This window comes from Marmota flaviventris, chromosome 3, assembly GCF_047511675.1.
Source record: "Marmota flaviventris isolate mMarFla1 chromosome 3, mMarFla1.hap1, whole genome shotgun sequence".
Taxonomy (NCBI): Eukaryota; Metazoa; Chordata; class Mammalia; order Rodentia; family Sciuridae; genus Marmota; species Marmota flaviventris.
Window position 1 is genome coordinate 142,875,303 of NC_092500.1, and position 24,414 is coordinate 142,899,716.

Sequence of the window (24,414 nt, forward strand, 5' to 3'; positions counted from 1 at the left end):
TAACTTTCTACTAATATATGCTCTCTTTGTGTGAAGAATATGTCACATAATATTCTTATGATCCTGTTTTCACCTGTGCATTTGTGGGAATTTAACTAGATAAAACTGCATCTACCCATCCAGGTCAGCAAAAGGGCAACAGGAAGAGACCCTCTGATATTTATGTGCCAAATGTTAATCCCTGCTTTAACTACTCCATCACTGAAAACAGGCATGTCCATTTCTTACTTGATCAAAAGCAGAATCTAGTTGAGTAACCGTCTGTTTTCATAACCATTCACTGCTTGCTCTCTTTGTAGGTGGTCAGTTTGTGTGGCCTGATAATTTCTTCCCACTGCTTCCCAGATTTTAGCCACAAAGGGAGATATTCTTTAAAGATTTATTTGATTAAATCAGACTAAGCCTTCTGTCGGCTTCCAAGAACATGTTTATTTAAATTTATTATTATTTCAGCCTCCTCTCCAGATTGTACCCTTCTAACAGTTGTTTATATATCAGTTGTGATTTCAAATTATTTACTCATCACTGATAATTAGGGTCAGAACACAAGCAGAGATTGGAATTATTAATAAATTATCTGTAGGAGGAATTGGCATACTATAGCCTGAGGAGAAAATTCAGACCTCTGTCTGTTTTTTATATTCCCTGAAAGTTAGGAGTGGTTTGTACAGATGAATACTGGCCATTAACTTAATGTTAGGGAACACTAACTTTGAACCCTAATTAAGTAAAATATTATCTCCTAAGAAAGAATTTCTTTATTTTTATTAGTAGGTCTATATTAGGAAATATTTTTTAAAAGAAGCCACAGAAAAAGAAAATATTTTATTTTGTTTTTATGATTAGACTCTTAATTTCATCAATAATAATTGGCAGAGATGTATTTTCTCCTTGTTATATAATAATGTACATAATAACCTCAATTTTACCTTCTAGTACACAAAAATCTAAAATGTTTACTATCTGTCCTTTTACAAACTAAGTTTATGACTTCTTGGCCTATGCTAATTGTAGGCAACAAACCTAGAAACTGACCAGAGGTAAAGGAATATTGAACAGTTGCTATCTACCAAGCTGTTACTTACATGCATTCTGTGTCTTTATCGTCACAATAAATCTAAGAGGAAATACACTTTGTACCTATTTTAGAGAGGTATAAACTGAGGCTGCAGAAGGTTAAATAATTCATCATATATGTAAGATATTACAATACATGACGGAAATTGGATTCAGAATCTGATGTATCTGTCTCCCAAGCCTCTGCTCTTTCTTCTTAAACAACCCATGCTTGGTGCTAAACACACTGTTGATCAAACTGTGCACACAGAGTTAAACAGCTACATTCATCCATTATTCTCCTCCACCAAATTCTGCTGTCACAAACAGTCCTCTCCTCATAACAGCATCTTACGATGTACAAGACGACAAGAAATAAATATGTGATCAATCAAGCACAAAGGGCTTCCCTCGGGGGAACTTTGATTTCTAAAAGTACACGGTAACCAGACGATACAACTCAGTTCCTGGCATGTTTTAACATAGCATGACTGCCCCTGAGCTGTGATTCCTTAAGGAACTAGGCTCTGTGAACTTCACGGAACCAGCTGGGCCACGGATAGTGCTTTGGGGAAGTATTTGGTATTGTTGAGCCACTTGGAGACAGGCAAGCTGAGGGTGCTCTAGGAACACGATGTGCTTGCTGGACAGCTTTTAAATATACAAAGCTCCAAGATACACTAGCCATTCTCTGCCAGGTGACTCGCTAAGTGACCCAGAGCCTTAGCTCACTGCTAAATTCAGCCCATCAGGAGCTCAGGAAAGTTCCATCTGAGCTCATACACATACATTTATCTTGACCCAAAAAGCTTTCAGTACAAGACAAGAAATCTGCCTAGCAAATCTCCACCTGTTCCTTTGGGGTTTCTTGTTTCATCCTTTTCCCTAAAATATGATGGGTGACTCAGTTGTCCTGTGTCTTCCAAAAATAAGTGCCATTTCAAATAAAACTCTTGTTACTATTAACAGCATCAGTGAATGGGTGCCATAGCTTGCACTGATATTTCAAGAAGCTTGACAATGACTTTTAAATCTTTTTTTTTCCTTTTTTTTAATGGCACAAGCAAGATGCTTATTATTAGAAAAATTAGAAAATATAAATAGCAAAAAGAGGGAAAAAAACACTAAGAGTCCCATTTAGGTCAGGATTACACTTTAGAACATATCCCTCCAAAATATTTTTCTGCACGTGTGTGTGTATATATGTGTGTGTGTGTGTGCGCGCGTGCGTGCGTGCACATGCATGTGTATATGGAGTGTGTAGACAAAACTGGGATCATCCTGACTTTACCATTTTATAACCTGTACCTACTCTTGAGCAGAACTTTGAAACAAAGTGAATAAGACAACTTGACATCACAAAGTCTATATAAAAAATGAGAAAAAGTCAAAGTTAAACCCCAGGATTCATGAAATTGGAATTAATTAAAAACCACAAGGTAAGAATTTTGGAATTACCACAAGCTAGCAAATACAATGTAATCCGAGGTATTTGTAGAAAAAGAGAAAGAAAGATGAAGGGAGAAAAGAAAATATTATTCATCATCTCACAGAATGCTTTAGGCATCTTTTGAGCAAAGGTGTAGCTAAAAGAAGAGGGAGAACTAAATTGAGAAATGTGTGAACTCCAATTGGACCTGACATCCAAACATCCTGTCATCAGCAAAGTGCACAAGTTTTGAATTAATATTGACAGAACAGATAATGATTTATTTTGAAAGATATATCCTAGAAAATTCAGATATAAAATGTTTTATAAGATTTTGTCTCTTCCCTACAGAACATTTGAAAAGTTACAGACACATCTGTGGTTATCACAACTGGGGGTGCTCTTGGCAACTAGTTGGTAAAGGTCAGGGATGCTGCTGACTTCACAATATGCAGAACAACTTTCACAACTAAGAATTATCCAGCCCAAAAGTTAAGTTAGTGTTAAGGGTCAGAGGCTCTGCTCTGGAATAACTCAATTTAGGATAATTATATTGAAAATCATATTAGGAACATTTTTAATCCCAAATAAAAGAGCCAAGAACCATAACCCTAATATCCATCTTCTGTCCTATGATTAGCAGATGAAAATAGTCCCTCTTACCAAATTCTGGAAATAAGGTCTGAATACATCTAGTAAGGAGAAGATACATGATGAGGTACAAAGTACATGAAAACTTACTGTTAAATGTTCATCTCTGGAGAATGACTCTGGGCAAAAATGGAAACTGTGGAAGCGTCTATGACTCATGCTCATGTCAGCCCAGAGCAGAGGGGCTGTTCTTTCCTAGGGTGACCCCAGGGATGATACCGTGATTCAGGAGATATGAGTGTGGAGTAAGATGAGTTCAGTTATTAGGAAGCTCTGCTGGATGGGAAGAAAGACTCCATTTCCTTCCAGAAGACTCCAATCCCTTCTTATAAGGAACTGATGACAAGACCAGCCAGCCTCTGACTGAGAACTTTGACCATGCCACCTAGTCAGGCTTAACTTGGGGTATCCAATTGTTACTCTCCAATCACTCATACCATCTATAACAGGCAGGTCACACTTATGTTCCTAGTGAATTAGTGCTGAGAGCCACAGCCGAGTCGGAATGGCCCCTGGCATTTTGCCAACAGTATTGGTTGACAGGCGAGGCATTACTATCCGCCTCAGCCGCTACTTTGTGGGGATTCCCGGGGATTCCAGGAGAGTTCCCATTGGTTGGGGAAGTGCAGGAGGAGGGATTTCCGGAGGAGATATTTCCAGTGGCTGGTTCCTGGACTAGCCGCGTGGGGTTTGGGATAGTTCCCGGGGAGCGTGTGTGGAGTGTGCTGGTGGAGTTCAGAAATAAAGTTTGTTCCTGCTTCAGTGGCTCGTGATTTGTGCCCAGCCAGACTGCGGCAAATTAGGGTAGGAATCTTCTCATCTCTAGATAAAGCTATATAGTAATAGTAGCTGTGCATTTAAGTACAAATGCAGAAGCTCAGTCCTTGTTTTGGCTGAATTTTCCCTTCCATAAAATTCATATGTTGAAGCCTTAATGGAATACCTCAGAATGTGACTGTATTTGGAGATAGAACCATTAAAAATGTAATTAAAGCAAAACAAGAGCTTATGGATGGGTCCTAATTCAATATGACTAGTGTCCTTATAAAAATAAATCAAAACACAGACATGTACAAAAAGAAGACCATATGAAGACACTGAGAAAATACAGCCACCTACATGCCAAGAAGAAATCAATCCCTCTGACCTGGCCTCTGACTTTTAGCATCCAGAATTATGAGCACATAAATTTTCATCATTTAAGCCATCCAGTCTGTGGTCCTTTGTTATAGCAGCCCAAGTTGATAATACAGTCAATCTTTATTTTAAGATCATCCATTTCCACCCACTCCTCTTCTTCTCCCCTGTTCTCAGTGGATGACATATACTGAAAATCTATTTTGTTCCAAAGGGTGACAATGGCTAAAATTGCCCCTCCTCCCAACCCATCCTTAATTTAAAATTTACACATAAAAATAAGATGTAACAGGGGATCTGTTGAGCAGTCCAGTTTGTACCTCCACAGAGAAACAACCTCTTCTCTCCTATATGTGCATACACACACACACACACACACACACACAGAGAGAGAGAGAGAGAGAGAGAGAGAGAGAGAAAACATCCCTACAAAACACAAGTGGTATATTCAGTTATGCAGGGAAATTTTTCTAGATTCCCAAGGAAATAACCTCTTAGCGAAGATTTTAGCATCTTAACATCGCTCATTGTTAAATACAGCACAGACCTGCATAGACTAGGAATCTCCTTTCAGTCCACCATGCAGCAGAGCTCCAAGTAAATAGTAGTATACCCCCAAAAGAAGAAAAATTTCTGTCTATAATCTTAACTTTCTCCAATGTCTATACATGACTGCATATTTATCAGAACCATATGAGTACCTCCAGGGAGTGTTGAAGGTTCCATAATAAAATACTTAATGGAGTCTTAGGTTACTAAACAATATTTTGCTGACTATTTTAGTGACCTCACTGAACTCATCTTGGTAGCTGAAGCTGTCTGTACGGTTCTATCCCAAAGCCATCCAGACCCTATTTCTAGATTACTCATTTGTCAACCTTTAGAATGCTGTGTCCCCAAGTGTCTTAGTCCATTCAGGCTGGTAAAACAAGATGCCACATACTGGGTGCCTTATAAACAATAGAGATTTATATTCCAATGTTCTGGAAGCCAAGAAGTCCAAGATCAAGACTCCCGCATATTCAGTGTCAGAAAGGGCCTCCTTCCTCATAAATATGTTCCTCTTGCTGTGTCTTCATATGATTGAGGCAGAAGGGGACTCCCTGGGATCTCTTTTAGAAAGGCACTAAGTCCATTCATGAAGGTTCTGTGCTCTGGACCTAATCAGCTCCCAAAAGCCTCCACCTCCAGATGCCATCACATTGGGGTTGAGGGGTTAGCATATAAATTTGAGAGGGGACCCACACATTCAGTCTATAGCACCAAGTTTTACAAGGGCTTGTTTCTTCCATGCTGATAAATACCCTTGATATGAGGCACAACACATTTCTAGGCTATAATTGCACAAGTGGGTAAGGATGTACTGTGGACGAAAAAAAAGAAGAAGGAGAAGGAGGAGGAGGAAGTGGATACCTGGAGCTCAGGCAGTCAGACCCTTTTGAGATCTCTACAACCTAATTCCACCAGACCAGACTATTTCATTCCCTTTGCTTCAACATATGTTGCAATCAGTTGCTATAGAAGCACTCTCAATTGCATCCATAAGAGGGCCTTCAAGGGGATTTTGTTTGTTTCCCTTCTTCTTGGGACAGGATGGCACTGAAACATTCAATTGACTATGAATGATTCCACTTGTGAGGGTTTGTCTAAGTACATAAATACTAATATGATGTATATTATATGCAAGGTATTAAAATAGTATAAGAAAACAAGAGTTAATATTAGATGTTGTTCACAGGAGAATCATGAAGTTTCAATGTTCTTTACTAGGGTATAAGTATAGATGAGATTGCAAGAAATCATAAGCTTTCTTATGCTTAAAGAATAGAGCATAAAGAATTTATAGATAATACTCATCCCAGAAAAATCACCCTGAACAAAATGGCAAGGGATTGGTGTCCCTTTTTGATGACTTGCTCACAATTCTTTGATATCAAGTAAAATCAGTCCCTAAATTAGATTGGAACAAATATTTGTGTTTGGGGTCTATAATGCACTGCCAACCAGTAGCACTTCTTTACTGTCATTACTTTAAGATGTTACCAGTGCCACTGTTTTTTTTTTTTCCTATAGATAAGCTTTGATACAAGAAACAGGGTAACAAGATTCAACTCAATTTTGTCTTTCAAAGCACTCTGGCTTGACATTTCCTGACTGAATGCCACCAACATCTCAACCAAGTGTTTCTGGGGGCTGGAACTCAGGAGTGTTGACAGAAAGCATGATTCCTTTTGATAATTCCACTGATAATTCTCATCTGGGTGACTCAGTACCCATGGAGTAGGTCTAATTCAAAACAAAAGAAACCACACACAGAGACATCAAGCTATTTAGAACCTGATCTGTCACCACAGGCCAGATTGAAAGCAAGAGATGTACTTACTCTATTTTTAATAAGAAGGCCCTTCAACAGCTGTTCCTGTACAAATTAACCAGTTGTTACACAGCTTATCAGAGTTACTGACAGCATAGGCTTCCCCTAGAATTGCTGGCATTTCCCCTTAACCCATCGGCAAAAAGTAAATAAATAAATAAATAGTTGCTGGAAGATATAAATGAATTGGAACTGGTAAGTTTATCTTCAGCTTGTTCCCTAGGAAAAACACCAGTGGTATTTGTTCAAAATATTTATAATTAAGTCCTTAAAATATTCTCCCTTCCTCTCCCAGCTCCTCTTCCTACTAACAAATAAATCTCAAAATACTGATGATCTCTGAGCTTAGTGCTATCTAGACATCCCACCCACCCAAGATATCTCTCTCTCTCTCTCTCTCTCTCTCTCTCTCACACACACACACACACACACACACACACACACACACACAAATTATGCCTTTGGTCAGCTGTCAGATGATATGACAAAAAGCTTAGCAGACATCTGCTCATGTATTAATGGGTATGGTATTTCTTTCACTATCAAAGATAAATTGCTAGACAGCTGTTTTGAAAACCACAGCACACTTCTCAACACTGATGATGCATAGATGAGATGACCTGTTTTCTAAACGGAGGCATGAATAATCTTCCTACTTCAGGAAACCATCTTTTCCCTTGCAAGAAAAGATTTGAAGCCATGACAAGGATCACTATGTAGATTTCAAATCCTAAAGTATCTAAGCTTCCTTTCTGGCCACGTGTGGGTACTGAAAAATGACATTATTTGAGGATTGTGCTAGAATTCAGAGCTTACAAAAAGAAAGGGTATAATAGAGAGAATGTATTGCTGTATCCATACAACTTCTCTAAATAGTACAAAAAGCATATTTTTCAAGCTCAGACTCTCTCAGGTTTCTAAGGAAGTGGCCCTGAATTGGTGCTTACTTCAATTACTTAGTATAAATGGGCATAATAAAGAACATCACATGTTTATCTGAGGAGTAAATGAGATAAAACAGCCAAATGTCTAATGCATAGTTGGCACTACTAAAAAGCAAGCTCCCTAACATTCTTCTCCTTTTGAAGTTACCATTTAAGTCGATGCTAATTAACATCAAACATTTGAGTATACTTTTAGTGACCTCACTGAACTCTCTTGGCTGCACTGCTAAGTTTTATCAGTCCAGAAATTTGAAAAGATCATCAGAATGTGGCATTTAAAAATGTGTTTAAAATCAATGAAAGATTTTTAAAGCAGATATTATATAGAATAGTCATTATAATTTTTCACAGTAACCTAATCAGTTCTTTAAAAGTGAGTGACTTAGCCAGGCGTGGTGGCTCACACCTGTAATCCCAGTAGCTCTGGAGTCTGAGGCAAGAGGATGGTGAGTTCAAAGCCAGCCTCAGCAAAACCAAGATGCTAAGCAACTCTCAGTGAGACCCTGTCTCCAAATAAAATACAAAATAGGGCTGGGGGTGTGGCTTAGGAGTTGAGTGCCCCTGAGTTAAATCCCTAGCACCCCCTCCCCCGCCAAAAAAATGTGAGTGACTTACAAACAGAAGCCAGAAATAGAAAAGCAACAGTGAAGAAAAATCCAACTACTGACTACCAGTCAGTATCTATTTTGACAGTTCCTCCTGAGAGACCTAGTCTGTGAAAGGCTGCCAGAGCGAGGGATATATAATGGAGATAGGCCCAGACTAGAAATCTGGCCTATGGAGCCCGGCATCCTGCCCTCATATAATTGTGACATTGAGAAAGTTAGTAATATGACCAGGATATCAATATTCTCCTTGGTTAAATGAAGAAAATCAATTAAATCATCAAGATCTTTCCAATTCTAAACTATCTGTGTAATCTTTATGGAAAATATATTTCCGGAAAAATACCAGCAGACTCAAAAAAAAAAAAAATAGAAATTCCTAACTAGGTCCGAGACTAGAAGCCTGTGTTAGAATTAGTGATCAGAAACCAGACCACAAGCTCAGCTTCCCACAGATAATATACAGTGCACAATAAAGGGTTTAAAGAAACAATGTCTTAAAAGAGATGAAGACTAAGGAAAAATAGAACAACTCAGTAGAACCCAGTAGACCATAAGAACCCAGAACAAAATAAGTTACAAATTTTCACCCAGCAAATTAGCAACCTTGCAAAAATTTGTCTTCATATCATGTTCATTGATAAAATTTGAAGGATGACAAATTTGACAATTATTAACCAAAAGTCTAAAATATTACATATTTGTTAGCCCAGCAATATTATTTGTAAGTATTTATTCTAATAAAATAATTATATTCAAATATTTAGCTATGGTTTATGTATTATGATGTTTCTGGTATCAAATAATTATTAAAAAAACTAAATATTCAACAATAAATATTTATACATTATTTACTAGTAGATATTTTGATATTATTTATCTAATAAATAAATTGTGGCACTTTTTACTGTGACTACTTAAAAATGGCCTAATAGAAAATTAATGATGTATAAAGATGTTTACAACATATAGTTAAGGGAAAAAATGTTACAAAACAATATGATCCCATTTTTGCAAGGAAGACCATATGTTTACCTATGTGCATGTGCACCTGGATCATAGGATTGTGCTTACATGTGTCTGTGTGTTTCTATATGCATGTGTGTGCCTAGACAAAGTATATCAGGTTAACACTATGAAATCTTCAATTGTATAAGTAAAAAAAATATTAAAATACTATTAATTTCCTAGTATTCAAATTAATAAATGAATATTCATGATTCAAATTAATAAATGAATAAATATATGTTGAAATAGTATTTGAAAAAATTCACAAAAATATTGACTATGGCCACATCTTCAGTGATTTTTGAGATACTCCTATTTTTAAAACATTTTACAATAAAGATATATTTCTTTTAATATCAGAAAAAAACTTGTAGTGGTAAAATGTTTAATTTACATACAAGTCAAATAAACCTAAAATATGTAATTTCTTCATTATTCTGACTTTTAAATCCCTACCCTGTGGTTAAAAGAAATTATGTATACTAGGAAAATATATATGCATATACATATAATTAACCAAATGTTGTAATGTAATCTGTTCAAAAGATTTCAGCACTCATATTAGGAAATCATCACTCATCAAGATAGAAATGTAAAATGCTTGGTTTTCCAGAATAGCCTATCTTCCCATGTTTTTTTCCCAAGATATTTTTGGAAGGAAAATTAGCACCCTCACAGAGGTGGGGGAAAAAAATCAAGCTCTTGGGCACAATGTCCTTTACCTCTTCTGGTCTCCAAGGCTATGTCCCTTGTCTCCTGGGAGTCTCCTGGCCTTCAAGGCTGAAACCTGAGAATGGTGTAACTTGTAATCTCTCTTGGTTTGGTCAGGATTATCACTTCCTGCTGACTCAGCCTCACGTTAGCTTCCACAGGCTGCAGACTCCTGAATGTCTGCCATGGCCTTTCTCCATCTCTGACCCAGAAGTACATGGGATCTGCTGTGCTGTCACCTCACCTTCCCATCAGGTACACTCCTGTGGATCTCTCACTTCTCAACTCTGAATCCCCATCATGTAAAGATCCAGGGCATGCTGGAAAGCCAAGCCCCTGAGCCCCTTCCCCTAAAGGGCATCACCATCCCACCCCACTCACTCCAGATTGCTCTTGAAGTTAATTTGCCTTAAAGCACACACCTCCAGGGGTACTTTGTTCTTCATTCTTTCCTCCCCTTTTCTATATTTCTACCATTCCCCAGGACCAGAAAGTGGCCAGACTTCTCTTTTGCTTCTGCTATGCCCTAACCTCCTCCTTCCCACTCCAGCCAGGTATGAAGGGTATCCAATTGGCATCAGGATGCTTGACCTTAGCTAAAAGCTCAAGAAGAGATTCTTCTTGGCATTAGGGAAAAAATCTCTGAAAAGAGCCTTTGTGCTCTGTGATTAATTTGACAAAGGGATATAGAAATCCTTATTTAAGACAATCGTTTACATCATTCTTTTTCAAATCACCAAATATTAATAATAAACATTACCTTGTTCTATACCTTGGAATTTCTCCTATAACAATTATATTTGGATGAATGATGAGGGTAGAAGAGACAAAGGTTTTTGATTCAATAAAGCCAAACAACAATCCCTCATGCCAACAAAAACCTACTTTGAAAACTTATTTCCATTATAAAGTTATTTAAGAAAAATAACCAACCTAAAAACATACCTAGCTAAAACAGGGAGAGATCAAGAGAGGAAAAAAAAAGTTTTGAACTGAAGCTTGTAGGATGCTAAACTTTACAAAGGGAATGAACAGAAAGTAATGAAAAATTTATAAAAAAAATTCAAAAGATAAGAATTAAAAATGCCTTCTGTATTTTTATTTGTAATATTTGACATTTCTCTAAGTATCAAGTTGCTTCAGAGAGAGGCAATTATGATCCAAACAAGTTTCCCACCAGAGACATAAACCTTACAGGAGACCAAGATAAATAACCAAGACACCAAGTGTCTATAGTTCATTTCTACACCATCTTATTCCAGAAAGAATTTCAAGTAAGGGACAGAGCTAATGCTCACTGAATAGTAAATGATCCAAAACTTTGGGGGGGCGTGGGGGAGAAATGTTGGACATGATACAGCTTTGTAAAGAAAATAAACCTAAGTGCAGAAGAAAGCAACAATTTAATCAGATTTAACCGTGGTGAGAGGTGTAGGGACGTGAGGCAATGGGAGGCTTTCAGAAGATGATTCTGGTTGCATCCAAGAAGCCAGCAATGACGCTGGCTTGGGCAGAGTTGGGAGCTGACGGTCAGGGGAACACATGTGAGAGGTGTTACAAAAGTAAAATGTGTAAGACTTAGTCCCTGGTTTTCTTCAGGGATTGAAAGAAGTCATGGTGTTAATGGTGACTATGGAACTTCAAGGCCAAGAGCAGAAATAATAAAAAGAGTAACAAAAATGCCCATTGTCATTCATGCTTATAACGCAGAACAAGAGTAATTTATTTCCACGTTTTCTATGATAAAAATATAAACAAATCTAAAGATAATGAAGGAAATTTTTCAATTGAAAAATTTGTGATGGCCAGGTAAGGTATTGCATTCCTGTAATCCCAGCAGCTCAGGAGCCTGAGGTAGGTAGGAGGATCTCAAGTTCAAAGCCAGCCTCAGCAACAGCGAGGTGCTAAGAAACTCAGTGAGACTCTGTCTCCAAATAAAATACAAAAGACGGCTGGGGATGTAGCTCTGTGGTTGAGTGCCCTGAGTTCAATCCCTTGTACAAAAAAATAAAATAAAATTTGTGATGACTTGGTATATTTAACAGCAGTAAGAAGTACAATGTATATGTTTTTAGGAAACGCTGTAGTTGAGAAAATGAAAGTTATCATTTCTCATCTTCAAAAACAGAGAAAAATCAAAAAGCAAAATTCTAACTTAAAATATGCGGATTTGCACATGTTATCTCACATTGACTTTCAGCACTTTGTACATTGATTAACTTTTGGATAGTTATCTAAGAACATTTTTTTGCTACAAGTGGTAGCTGAGTTGAATTCTGATACCAGTTGAGCTCTTTATGAAGTCTATGGTCTTAATAGAAGTAATATAAAGCCATAGATGGACTTTTATCCAAAGTGGTACAAGTTTAGAATATTTGGAAAATCGACATTTGATTGACAATTATCAGATATAATGGACTTGATTTATACTACTATTTAGATGTGGCAAGGAAATCATAGCTTCCTTATTTTTTGTAACCCACCCAGTATGTTTTGTATTTTGTTATTGTTGTTGTTGAGATAAAATTCACAGACAAGATCCCTTTCAAGTGTACAATTGAGTGCTTTTTTGTGTGTTCACAAAGTTGTACAACCATCACCCTTATCTAATCCCAGACATTTTTATCAGCCCCCCAAAACACCCCCAAGTTCAATAGCAGCTACCTCCTACGTACCATTCCACCAGCCCCTGCCAAGTACCAATCTTCTTTCTGTATCTATGGATTTGCCTACTTCAGAGATTTCATTCAAATAGAATCATACTCTATAAAACCCACAAAATTGCCCCTCTGAACTCTCACTCATTTGAGTGGCACTAAAAGTTTACTAGCTCAAATTTAGCGATCATTATTACTTTTCCAGCTTAAGATGATCTAATTTTGGTAAACACTCTTTAAAGTATTAACTAACAGATTGCTTCTTCCCTCCTTTCTTCCTTTCCAAGTTGATCTGGGGATAGAAGACCCTAAGCAGTCCTCCTGACGATGGTGGGAAGATGGATATCTTCTCTGTTGGTCAATACAGGGTAGTGAGCTGACAACTCTGGTCTTAGGATCAGTGCATCTCAGGAACAACTGGACTCTTGGCAGGATGATGTCTTCCCCTTCTACTGACACTTGAGCCTAACACTGCCTCCAGCCATCAAGATCGCTGCCCAGGGCTATCTCCTCTTGCCAACTCCAGGTCTTGCCAGCTCACGATCCTCTCAGCACCTCTGATTCTACTCTGAGGGTAGGTCTGGGCCTTTTGTTTCCTTGTTGAATGCCCTGCTTCTCTAACATGTGGTGCATAGGATGTGTTCAATGATATCTTGAGAATGAGTAAGTGAATCCTCAAATTTGAACTAAAATACATCCTCTGTGAATCCTTTGCCAATGCACCCCCCATCCCAGCTTCCTCTGTGAGCCCATCTGAAAATAATCTTGTTGCTTGTTATGGTTTGGATATGAGGTGTCTCTCACACACACACACACACACACACACACACACACACCGCCAATTCCTGTGTGAATTCAGGAATATTTAGAAGTGAAATGTTTGGATTATGAGAGCCATTACCTAATCAGTCCATTCCTAGTTTGAATGGACAGACTGAGTGGTAACTATAGGCAGGCGGGGTGTGGCTGGAGGCAGTGGGTTACTAGGGGACTACCCTGGAAGGGTGCATCTTCCTTTTCCCTTCTGCTCTCTGTCTGCTTCCTGCCCTGCCATGAGCTGAGCTACCTTCCTCCACTGGGCCCTTCCTCCATGATGTGTTGCCCCAACTTGGGCCCAGAGCCATGGAGTCAGTTGTCTATGGACTGGAACGTCTAACATTTCCTGTTCTAAGTTGTTCTTGTTGGGTGTTTTTTCATAGTGATACAAAATCTAAAACAGTGCTAAATAGAACATCTGTTGGCCTGTATTACAGCTCAGCTCATGGCAGTATGCATATCATCTCTCCTACATTAGGAATCCCATCTCTCTCATACACAAGGGCAGAGCTTAAGGCCACCTTCAGATTCTTGTCCTATAAATTATATGCTCAATAAATATTAGAAATAATGAAGATTTGGTACTTTCATTTTAATTAGATTTCTATTTTAAAATAATACTGTGTAGATTTTATAAAACAGTCAAATGGCATGAGTAAGTATAAAATAAAAAGTGAATCTGCACTCAGCCCCAGTTTTAAGGAGTCTCTTGTTCATGGAACTTGATGTCATCTCCATTATTCTGCTCTCTCTGCGTGTTTCTGAATAAGTATGTGGGGCATCATTTCATCACCTGTGTAGGTAAAAGAGAATATTTACACTAGACATTTGTAAGGGAAGAAGCAAGCGCATGAAGGAATTTCACATTTGTAAATTCAACTGTCAGATTTGAAAAAGCAAGTGGGGCCCAGGAGTATGAATTCCTTACTGACCAGGAGTATGAATTCCATCTTGAACACAATGCCAAACCCTGATTAATCAGCCTTCTATTGACATATCTATCTCAGCTCTCAACAGGACTGAAATCTGTCCAAAGGGAACTCGAATATTTCTATGCCAATTCCTGGCAGATCCCAAGCCTACCATGATGGCCTATGGACAGTTTCGGACATTCTTTGGAACCCAGAATAAATAACCAATCCAGGTAATCTGGATTACAAAAGGAAATTTGGAGCAGTAATACTAAATTGGTAAATTCAATTTTTGTACTGTATATTCTTTTGGGGAAAAAAAAAAAGAAAACCATTAAATCTTTAGTGCTCTTTTCACATCAAATTTTCTTGTCTCCTCCAATGTCTTTCCAGGATTCTACCCATGAAGACATTTCTTAAGAAGGCTTAGAGGAAAGGAAGAGAAGCAAGTAAGGAATTCTCCCTTTCTAAATTGGTGAATATCTTTTCAAGGCCAGCAATCTCCCTGGAACTGGAAGTACTGTTGATTTAAAAAAAAAAAAAAAGGAGAACAAAATGTCAGGCTTGAGAACTACTGGGATATGAATAGAAGCAGCCTAGTGTGGTGCTTATGAGCTATGGTTCTGAAGCAAACCACCTGGATTCAGGCCACAGCTCCATGGTTTACTGTGTATATCAGACAAGTTATTTATGCCCTCTATTTCCTTGTAAGTCAGGATAATAACGGTACCTGCTTGCTAGTGCTGCATGGCATATTGAATACATTGATATTCATGTAAAGAGCACTCAGAAGAGTGCTTGGGGCGCAGCTGGCTGTGTGCTCATCACCCACCGTCCTCATCCCTGGCCATTACCCGTTACTATTCTGGCTTTGTGCTGTTGTCACTGACTGAAGATGATATGCTCAGTCCACTTCCACTAAGCTCCTTCATAATAAGCGTCATTTCATAGCAATCTGTTTTATCCCAGGTAACTATTTCTTTTATTCTGTAATAATGAAATAAAGAACCTAATTACTCATCGTCTTAGTTCACTTTGTGCTACTCTAACATGATACCTGAGACAGAATGATTTATAAAGAACAGAAGGTTCTTTACTACAGTTCTGAAGGATGAGAGGACCAAGATTAAGGGTTGCATATGGCTAGGGCCTCCTTGCTGTGTCACCTCATGGTGGAAGGGCAAGAAAGAAGAGAGAGAGAGAGAGAGAGAGAGAGAGAGAGAGAGAGAGACAGAGAAGAAGAAGAAGAAGAAGAAGAAGAAGAAGAAGAAGAAGAAGAAGAAGCAGCAGCAGCCAATGCACTTCTGCAATAATAGCATTAATTGCTCCATGAGGACAGAGCCCTCCCTCCAGACCTAATTACCTCTTCAAGGTCCCACTTCTCAATACTGCTGCAGTCAGATGTGGTGGCCCATTATTTATAATCCTACCAACTGAAAAGGCTGAGGCAGGAGAATCTCAAGTTTGAGGCCAGCTTCAGTAACGGTTTTAGTCATCTTTCGAGTCACTGTGACCAAAAGACCTGAAGAGAACAACTTAGAGGAGGGAAAGTTTATTTTGACTCATGGTTTCAGAGGCTCACTCCATGGTGGGCTGACTCCACAGCTCAGGTTCAAGGTAAGGGAGAACATCATGGCAGAAGTGTGTGACAAAGGGAGGAGATCAAGATAAGGCAACCAGGAAGCCAAGAGCGAGCCCAGCTCACCAGTGACCAAATATAAACCCTAAAGTCACATTCCCTGTAACCTACTTCCTTCAGTCAACCTGGAGTAATAACCTGCCTGCAGTTACTGCCCAGTTAATCTATCAGTGTATTAATCCACCAATTCAGTTACACTTCTTATAATCTAATCATTTCACCTCTGAAAATTCTTATGTTTTCTCACCCATACGTTTTGGGGAGATACCTCATATCCAAATCATAACAGCAACTTACCAAGACTGTCTCCAAATAAAATAAATAAGGCTAGGTATGTAGCTCAGTGGTGGAGAACTCCTGGGTTCAATTCCCAGGACCACAAAAACAAAACAAAGAAACAAATCAACACTGTTGCATTAGGGCATCAAGTTCTAACACATGAATTTGGGAGGACACATTCAAACCATAGCATCCACTTATATATTGATGTTAAGCCAAAAGACACCATTATCTTCTCTTTTCTCTGTCTCATTCTTTTTCTGAACTCCAGCCCAGTCACTGCCATCCTACCCTAAGGCAACCAAAAAAATGGAATAAGTCCTCCCAAATAAAGGGGCAAGAAAGATGAACACAGATAAACCTGCTCCTGGCTTCCATTGATTGTGATATCCCAGCCAGCCTCTGACCCAAAGGTTGAACAAACTTGTTTTGAAAAGGGACACAAATCACACTGAATTTTGGCTCCCATTAAGCAAAAGCTTCTTTGAGATAAAAAAAAAAAAGACTATGCTACTTTGCAGTTCTTCAAGTTATAAGATCCTGGCTGATTTCTGAAAATAAATTTGTCATTGAAAGCATGAGGCCAACATCTTTTTAAATTATTTCAAGCAATCTGTGGACACACAATGCCAGCCAACACTCTCAAAGGCCTCATTGTGACTTTGGTGCTTGGAGGCTGCAAATTGCTGGCCTCCTTCCATCTTCTTCCTGCAAACACAACACCATATTTGTCTTTCGGCTGCCACTATTTGTTAGAAGCCTATAAACAGAGAGGATTCTTTCTTAGCAACCACTGTGAAAAAGCAGATCTACTCCCTCCGAAATAAAAAAGCCTGAGATGAGGGAGGAAAGGGAAATGAATCATATGAAGTTACTTGTAAAAGTCAAAAGTGACAATCTGGTATGCAAATTTTCAATACTACTGGCTGCCTTTTGGCTTGGGGGTGGGAATGGGGGGGGGGGGTGGGACTCTACAAAGCTTGCAGAAGCCAGTGGCCAACACATAAGAAGGTGACTAGAAATGATCTCACCACCATTTGTAGGAGTCTAGTCACATGGGTATCTGCAAGATAACCAAGAGTGATCCAGTTATGTTATTCAATTTTATTTCCTTGGAGAAGGGGCAAGGCTTCATCTATTTTTAGTTCTTGACATCAAACACCATGGGAAGTGTCATCAAGGTAGTTCAAAGGTTGTATGTCCATCAGAACAGGTAAAAAAGTGAATCCACCAAAAAGCAGCTGGAGATCAAAGCATTAGAGGGAAGGAGGGATGTAAAAAGAAGACAAGCTCAACTTGGTTGGCAGCTGCAGAACAACTTCTAAGGGATGTTACATTTTTAGATAAAGAATTCAAGAAAAATCATCATATTTGTAAAGGAAGCATGAACCTGACCTCAACAAAGAACACTGAAGAGCATCTGTGGGAGTGCTCAGGGCCATTTAATCTTTCAGGAAGTTTAAATGTTTCTGGAGTTAAGTCAGTTCCCTCTTGCCAGCCTGAGAACAGCCAGTTGGGAAAACAGGACTTGTCGGCATGGCAACAGCAGGCATCTTGGTAACAAAACTCACTACAGGGTTTACTGGAGAAAGAACAGGGAGAATCTTCAAGAGGGAAAAACAGCTTTGGTGCAATTCTGTGAGGCCAGATAGTATTAAATCTAAAGGAGGATAACTAAAATATGCTAAGCTTTAGTGGTTGAATGGAAGGAATTAAACTTTGCAAGCCCTGATCTTTTCTCCTTCAAGGACTGCCTGTCTACAACCGTTAAGGTTGCTAAAACTCAAAACAATGAAGTAGAAGACACACAATTTTTTTCACCCTATTTTTCCATTGTGCCTTGAAGACATAGAACAATTAAGAGATTAACAGAACTGAACTCTAATGAATATTTTTCCAAAAGTGGAAAATGTGAAAATATCCGTGAGCAAAAAGTAGATATCAAGTGCCAACTCTCATTCATCTTATTCAGACCTTCACAGAGCAGTTATCACTGCTGCATTATAGATAAGGAATGGAGGCCCTGAAAGTTAAGGTAAGAAAGCATCAGGGCCAGCCAGGTTTCTGATCTTACACCAGGGCTGCTTCTCCCCTTCACCAGCCTTCACCACATATATGCTGGGATTTAGGTAAAGATGCATGGATGGGCTTAACAATCCAGGTGCCACTGGTCATTCCTCTGATGCTGGTACCCCCTTAACATACTAAAAATGACATTGCAAAAGTATTCAGGGGTTTTAGCTAGTATGTTAGTATTCCATGAATGTAACCAATACCTGAGAGAAGCAACTTTTAAAGAGAAAAGGTTAACCGGGGCTCATGGTTTCAGAGGTTCCAGTCTATGATCAATTGGCCCAATTGCTTTTGGTCACATGGAACGGCAACACATCATGGCTGAAGCACTTGGTAGAGCAAAACCAGTCACCTCATGCCCAGGATGCAAGAGTAAGGACAGGACTGAGGTCCTATAGTCCTCAAGGGAACATCCCCAGTGATCAAACGACCTCCCACTGTGTCCCGCCTCTTAAAGTTTCCACCACCTTTGTTTAGTTTGGATGTGAGATAGTCCCCCAAAGTTCCTTTGTTAATGTAAGAATATTCACAGGTGAAATTATTGGGTTATGAGAGCTTTAGCCTAATTAGTCCATCTTATTTTGCATGGACTAACTGGGTGGTGTCTGTGAGCAGGTGGGGCACAGCTAGAGGAGATGAGTCTCTGGAAGGCATACCCTAGAGGAGTCCATCTTCCTTGCAGTCCCATCTCTCCTCTTCTCCTCTTCTCCTTCTTCTCCTCCTTCTCCTCCCCTCCCCCTGCTGCTGCTCTTCCTCCTCCTCCTCCTCCTCCTCCTCCTCCTCCTCCTCCTCCTCCTCTTCCTCTTCCTCTTCTCCTTTTCCTTATTCTCCTTCTTCTCTTCTCCTTAACCTTCTCTCCCTCTCCCTCTCCCTCTCCCTCTCTCTCTGTTTCCTGGACACCAAGAGAGGAGAAGTGCTCCTCAACCATGTCCTTCCACCATGAAGTTCTGACTCACCTTGAGCCCAAAGCAATGGAGTCAGCTGACCATAGACTCAACCTCTGAAACTGAACCAGAATAAACTTTTCCTCCTCTAAATTGTCCCGGTGATGTATTTTGGTCCCAGTGATGAAAAGCTGACTAACACAACCTCCCAATACTGCCAAGCTGGGGACCAAGACTTTACCACATGGGCCTTTGGGGGACATTCCAGATCCAAACTCTAGCAACGAGTGTCTTCTATTTTTACTGTAACAATGAGAAACTTTGAATTATATCATCGTTGTTGTTTTTTTTTTTAATTTTAGAAAGCTTTTTTCCTTGAACATAAATCTTTTCCTTCTGTTTTGTTTTCCTATCTTGCTCTTTTCTCTTTCCACTTTTATACATTCACCTTTGATTGGGGCCCCAGACAGTCTTAAGCACCACCTTGCTCTGAACTTGACACTACCCAGTGTACTCCTTGGTACAGATGGTTTTCAGATGGCATGTCACTGACAATCCCACCAATATCTTCCTAGTCACCTTGCACCTCCCCTACCTTACTCCATTTCAGCAGCTTTGTATGTTGATGATGTCATAATAAAGTCAATAATGAGCAGCAACAGGAAATAGAACTACTCACAGTTGCTGTTTCTTCTCATGACCTTTGTCTCCTAGAAAACCCCTATTAACATGGCCAGAGTAAAGAAAGAACTTGGAAAAAAAAAAAAAAAGGAAAGCATCCTAGAGTTTAGCAGTGGTGATGTGGCTCTGCGGTGGCTCAATTTAGCTGCCAGCCTTTGAAACCTATAAGAGGAGCCATGGTTTGAGGGCAGCAATGCAACCACACATTATTACAACTGCTGTGGAAAATGCCACATTCCAACCTAGTTCTTCCTCTTCCATGTATAATTTTTGAATCATTTTTCTTTCTTCTTTATTCTTTCTCAGTTGTAAATTAGATATTCAAGAATTAAATGTATCCCCTCAGGTTATTAAATGGTATCTTTTGTTAACCACAGCTATAATGAATTAAAGAATCCCCTAGTGTCTAATTTAATAAAAAATAAGAAAAGAAAAGGGGAGAGGCAAAGACTTCTTCAAAGTCATAAGAAACCAAAAATTCTCCAAGATCATTTGTAATATGTATAATTCTATACATTTGCAACCATTCATTTACATGAATTTACACTTTAAGAAGATGTGCTATATCCTGAAAATGCCAAATGTTGGTGAGAAGGTGGAGCAAAGAGAATTCTCACACACTGTTCCCAGGAGTGCTAAATGATACCACCACTTATAAAAACTATGTGGCAGTTTCTTAATAAAAGGTACATGCCTCCTAATGGATCCAGTCAGTCCATTCCCAGGTACTCCCCCAAAAGAAATAAAAATAAAAGTCCACACAAAGACTTGCACATAAATGTTCCCAGCAGCATTATTTACAACTAAAACCAATACAATATTGATCAGCAGGTATTGACAAACAAATGGTGGAATATCCATATGATAGAATACTTCTTAGCAAAAAAAAAGGAAGAGAATGGTGGGGGTAACAGACAACTGATATGTACAACCACATGGGTGAATCTTAAATCATTACATGAGTAAAAGAAACCAGACACAACGAGTCCATGCCACATAATACTATTTATATGAAATTCTAGAAAATGCAAACCAAGTCCACAGTGACCAAAAGCAGATCAATGGTTGCCTGAGGCCAGGGACAGAGGAAGAGGAGAACTTCAAAGGGAGAAAGGAAGAACTCAGGGATAATGGAAATATTTTGTATCTTAAGGATGGCAGTGATTTTATGGGTGGGTAATAATCTCAAAATGCAGTTATTGCATACTTTAAATAAATCAAATTGTAAACTTGAAAGTGCATCCCTTTGGCTGTGTATATTATACCTCAATAAAATGGACCATAAAGAGTCAGCTAATAAATTAGGAGTATTTACATTGGCTCACCATTCTTTTCATTATAAAAGGGATCCCCACAGAATCTCTTGGTATCAGTAGAATACTTTAAATATGATTTTATTTTCAAAATGAGGGGTCTCAGCAGTTCTTCATACAGTGGGTCTTTGCCTATCACAGAAGCCCAAAGTCAGCCCTCTGTTACAGAATGTGAGATCTCCACATGGCACTAGATGTTATATATCTAACATCAGTGCCTTTGTCTCAGTTCCCATCACTCACTAGCCTCCACTCTGGCTTAAATGCTGTTCTTCAAGCACCTAACATCAGCCCCACCACGATGTACCTCCAGCTTTAGCAAGCTTGTGCTTTACTATCAAAGGTGCTGATAGGATAGCGCCATTTTATCCTCGCTGAGTAATGTTTTCCTTCCTAACATGGTCTAACATCTTTCTAAGTCAGCTCCTCTCTGGCCCCAGGATGATTTATCAACCAGCAGCTCATCAACCATCCTGAGGAGCAGGCACTGGGCAAATACTCCCTCCCAATGCAGGACTAGGGGTGCAGTTCCTAGAAAGACTAGAAACCAGAAGGAGTTCTGCTTCAGAAACACAGAACAGTTCTATTGAACAAGATGCTTTTAAGATCCGCAAACTCTAATTTTACTCTCAGAGAAGCAAGTCCATGCCTTAGGAGACAGTAAATGAATGTTCCAGAAATAAATGTCATCCAACTATCATGGTAGTATTTTGGAGAGAATCCCTCTCGCATTACTTTACTTGATGAACAAAGTCTTGTGGCAATATAAGAAGTTTTCAATGCAGAAAGAAAAAAATGGGATCTAGTCAGAGAACCCTTGAGATTAGAAATAGTTACCTACAAGTAAATTGCACCCACATGTGGCATTCAGTCATCACCACATGGATCTAACTCAAATTCCTTCATTATCCTCTCATAACATTGGCATGGCAAGGTTTTAGTCCTGGACATTATGGGTGGAAGAGATAAACATCATCCCCCATCAATGTATTTATCTGCATTTCAGCCATTGAAGCTATTAAGAGCTGCCTCTCCCCCATGTATCATTTTACAACCATGAATCTACAAGAAGGCAGACAACTTAGAAGAATAAAGATTACAATCTTGACTCTTCCAGTTGATGAGCCAAAGATATGGAAATATGCTTGAACTAGCATAATCCTATGTGAGACCCAAGAACAGAAAAGGACAATAGGCACATTCACCATAGTGATGGGGAAGGCCTTTTGAAGGCCTTCCACAGAGCCTGGTAGTGCAGGCATTGCCAAACCTGGGGCAAGAGTTCAAGCTGATGCCAATACCCCATGGCCCACTTTGCTTTCTCCATCACTGTATATGTACTAAAAAAATAATGGCTTCACATGGGAATGAAAGGGATGTGTCCCAAAGAGCTGTGGCACAGAGACATGCATTAGCAAGATTTGGAACTCAGAGAGTTTTGTTGTGTGCTAGTCTTGGCTGAACATGAGCATGAGGAAGCACTGGGTGTGGAGACTCCATTCAATCTCCTTGGCCATTGCGAAGAGACAGATGCTGGTGACTTGAGAGAACTGAAGGTGCCCAGTCTGACCTCATAGGTTCAGAGGTTGGCTTTAGCTCAGAGGCTCCACTTTCTCAGAGAACACCATGGGTACCCTTTGGACTAGTACCATCACCTACGTACCAGCATATCTACAGTGAGATACCTCTCGTATCTGGGATGACTCCAGGTTGAAAAGAAAGACCCAGAAAGAGAAAAGTTGACAGATGAGTGCTATTGTGTTGAGAATTAATGCCTAAAGAACAGAGTCAGACCTTCTGTGAAAACAACGACATTAGAAAGCTTAAAGCTTTCCTGCCTCATGACCTCCCCATTGCTCAGACCTGGAAATTTTTCTATCCAGTAACCAAGCAGCATACTAATACCAGCAAGAAGGGAATGGCAGCAAAGAGACAATAACCAGGGAGAGAGAGAGAGAGTCATTTCTGTGCTTACCACCAATACTGACTGCCCTCGGAATCTTATGTAAGTGAAAATTGAAATAAAACAATAAATTTTCAACATTGCATTCTTGAAGCCTGGGATTTTATTCTTGACTTATTCACAAGTGCAATCAGTGTTTAGCTGACCAAGTAGTGGGGTTGGGGGGAAAGGAATGTATGCCTTTTCCAGTTTGGAAAGGAATGTGTATTTTATGTACGTTACTCTTACTTATCATGTTTGCTCAGTTCTAAGCGTTTTGCTCAGGAACCACAAGATGGGTTTAAATAAAGTAGAGAGGAAATTGGATTCCATCAATCAATACACTAAAACACAACCAAAATTAGATGTCATAAGGTTATACCATTTCATCACTTGTAATTAATGTTGTCTGTGCATGCCCCTTCCAAGAAAATATTTATATAACATTCCATTTCCTACAAAGAAATTTATCTTCTGGCTTCCTTACAAATTGAAAAATTACTTTGAGTTAGGCAAAAAGAAAAAGCTATTGTAGTACCATTGCTTAATTTTAAAGCAGAATTTATTATAGAAAAATATTTCTCTATCCACATAAAAGATGATTGCTTTTGAAGATTTCTTTTTTCTTTCTTTTTTTTTTTTTTTTGAGGTATTTCGAAAATTCTTTTTTATTATTTATTAATAATAAATTACAATTTATTACAATTTTGTCTACTTTTCTTTAAAAAAAAATCTGACTTTCAAGTCACTATAATTTGAGGCCAATGTAATCATTCTTTTGCCCAAACGAAAACTCAGTACTAATATATAAATCATAAATAATTAAAAGAAAATTTCTATTCATCCTTTTTTTACCAGAAATGCTCATTTTTCATATCAGAAGATTTTGTTTGTTTGTTTTTGTTTCTAAATTTTCTTCTCCTAGATATTTTCTTTTCCAAGGATACTATACAGAAAGTGGAAAGTCTACTCTGAAGGATATTGGTAACATAGCTTCTATTCTTTCCTCTCTAGACAAAAGCCAAGGACAATCCATTATAGAACTGTTGTCATTTTCTTTAATTCTGTAGCCCCTGTTTCCCCAGGTAGAATCTGCGTCATATAGTCCAACAAAATTTGTTGGTGTGTGACCATGAGCAAATTGGTCACCTCTACAAGCTCCAGATTCATAAACTGTAGATGGAATATAGCAGGACTCACCCTAGAGGCTGCCATATAAAAACTCAGTAAGTAGTAGCTGATGGCAGTGGTGGAGGTTGTGAATCCAGGGCAACTACAAAGTCTTACACATTCAAGCTTTGCTG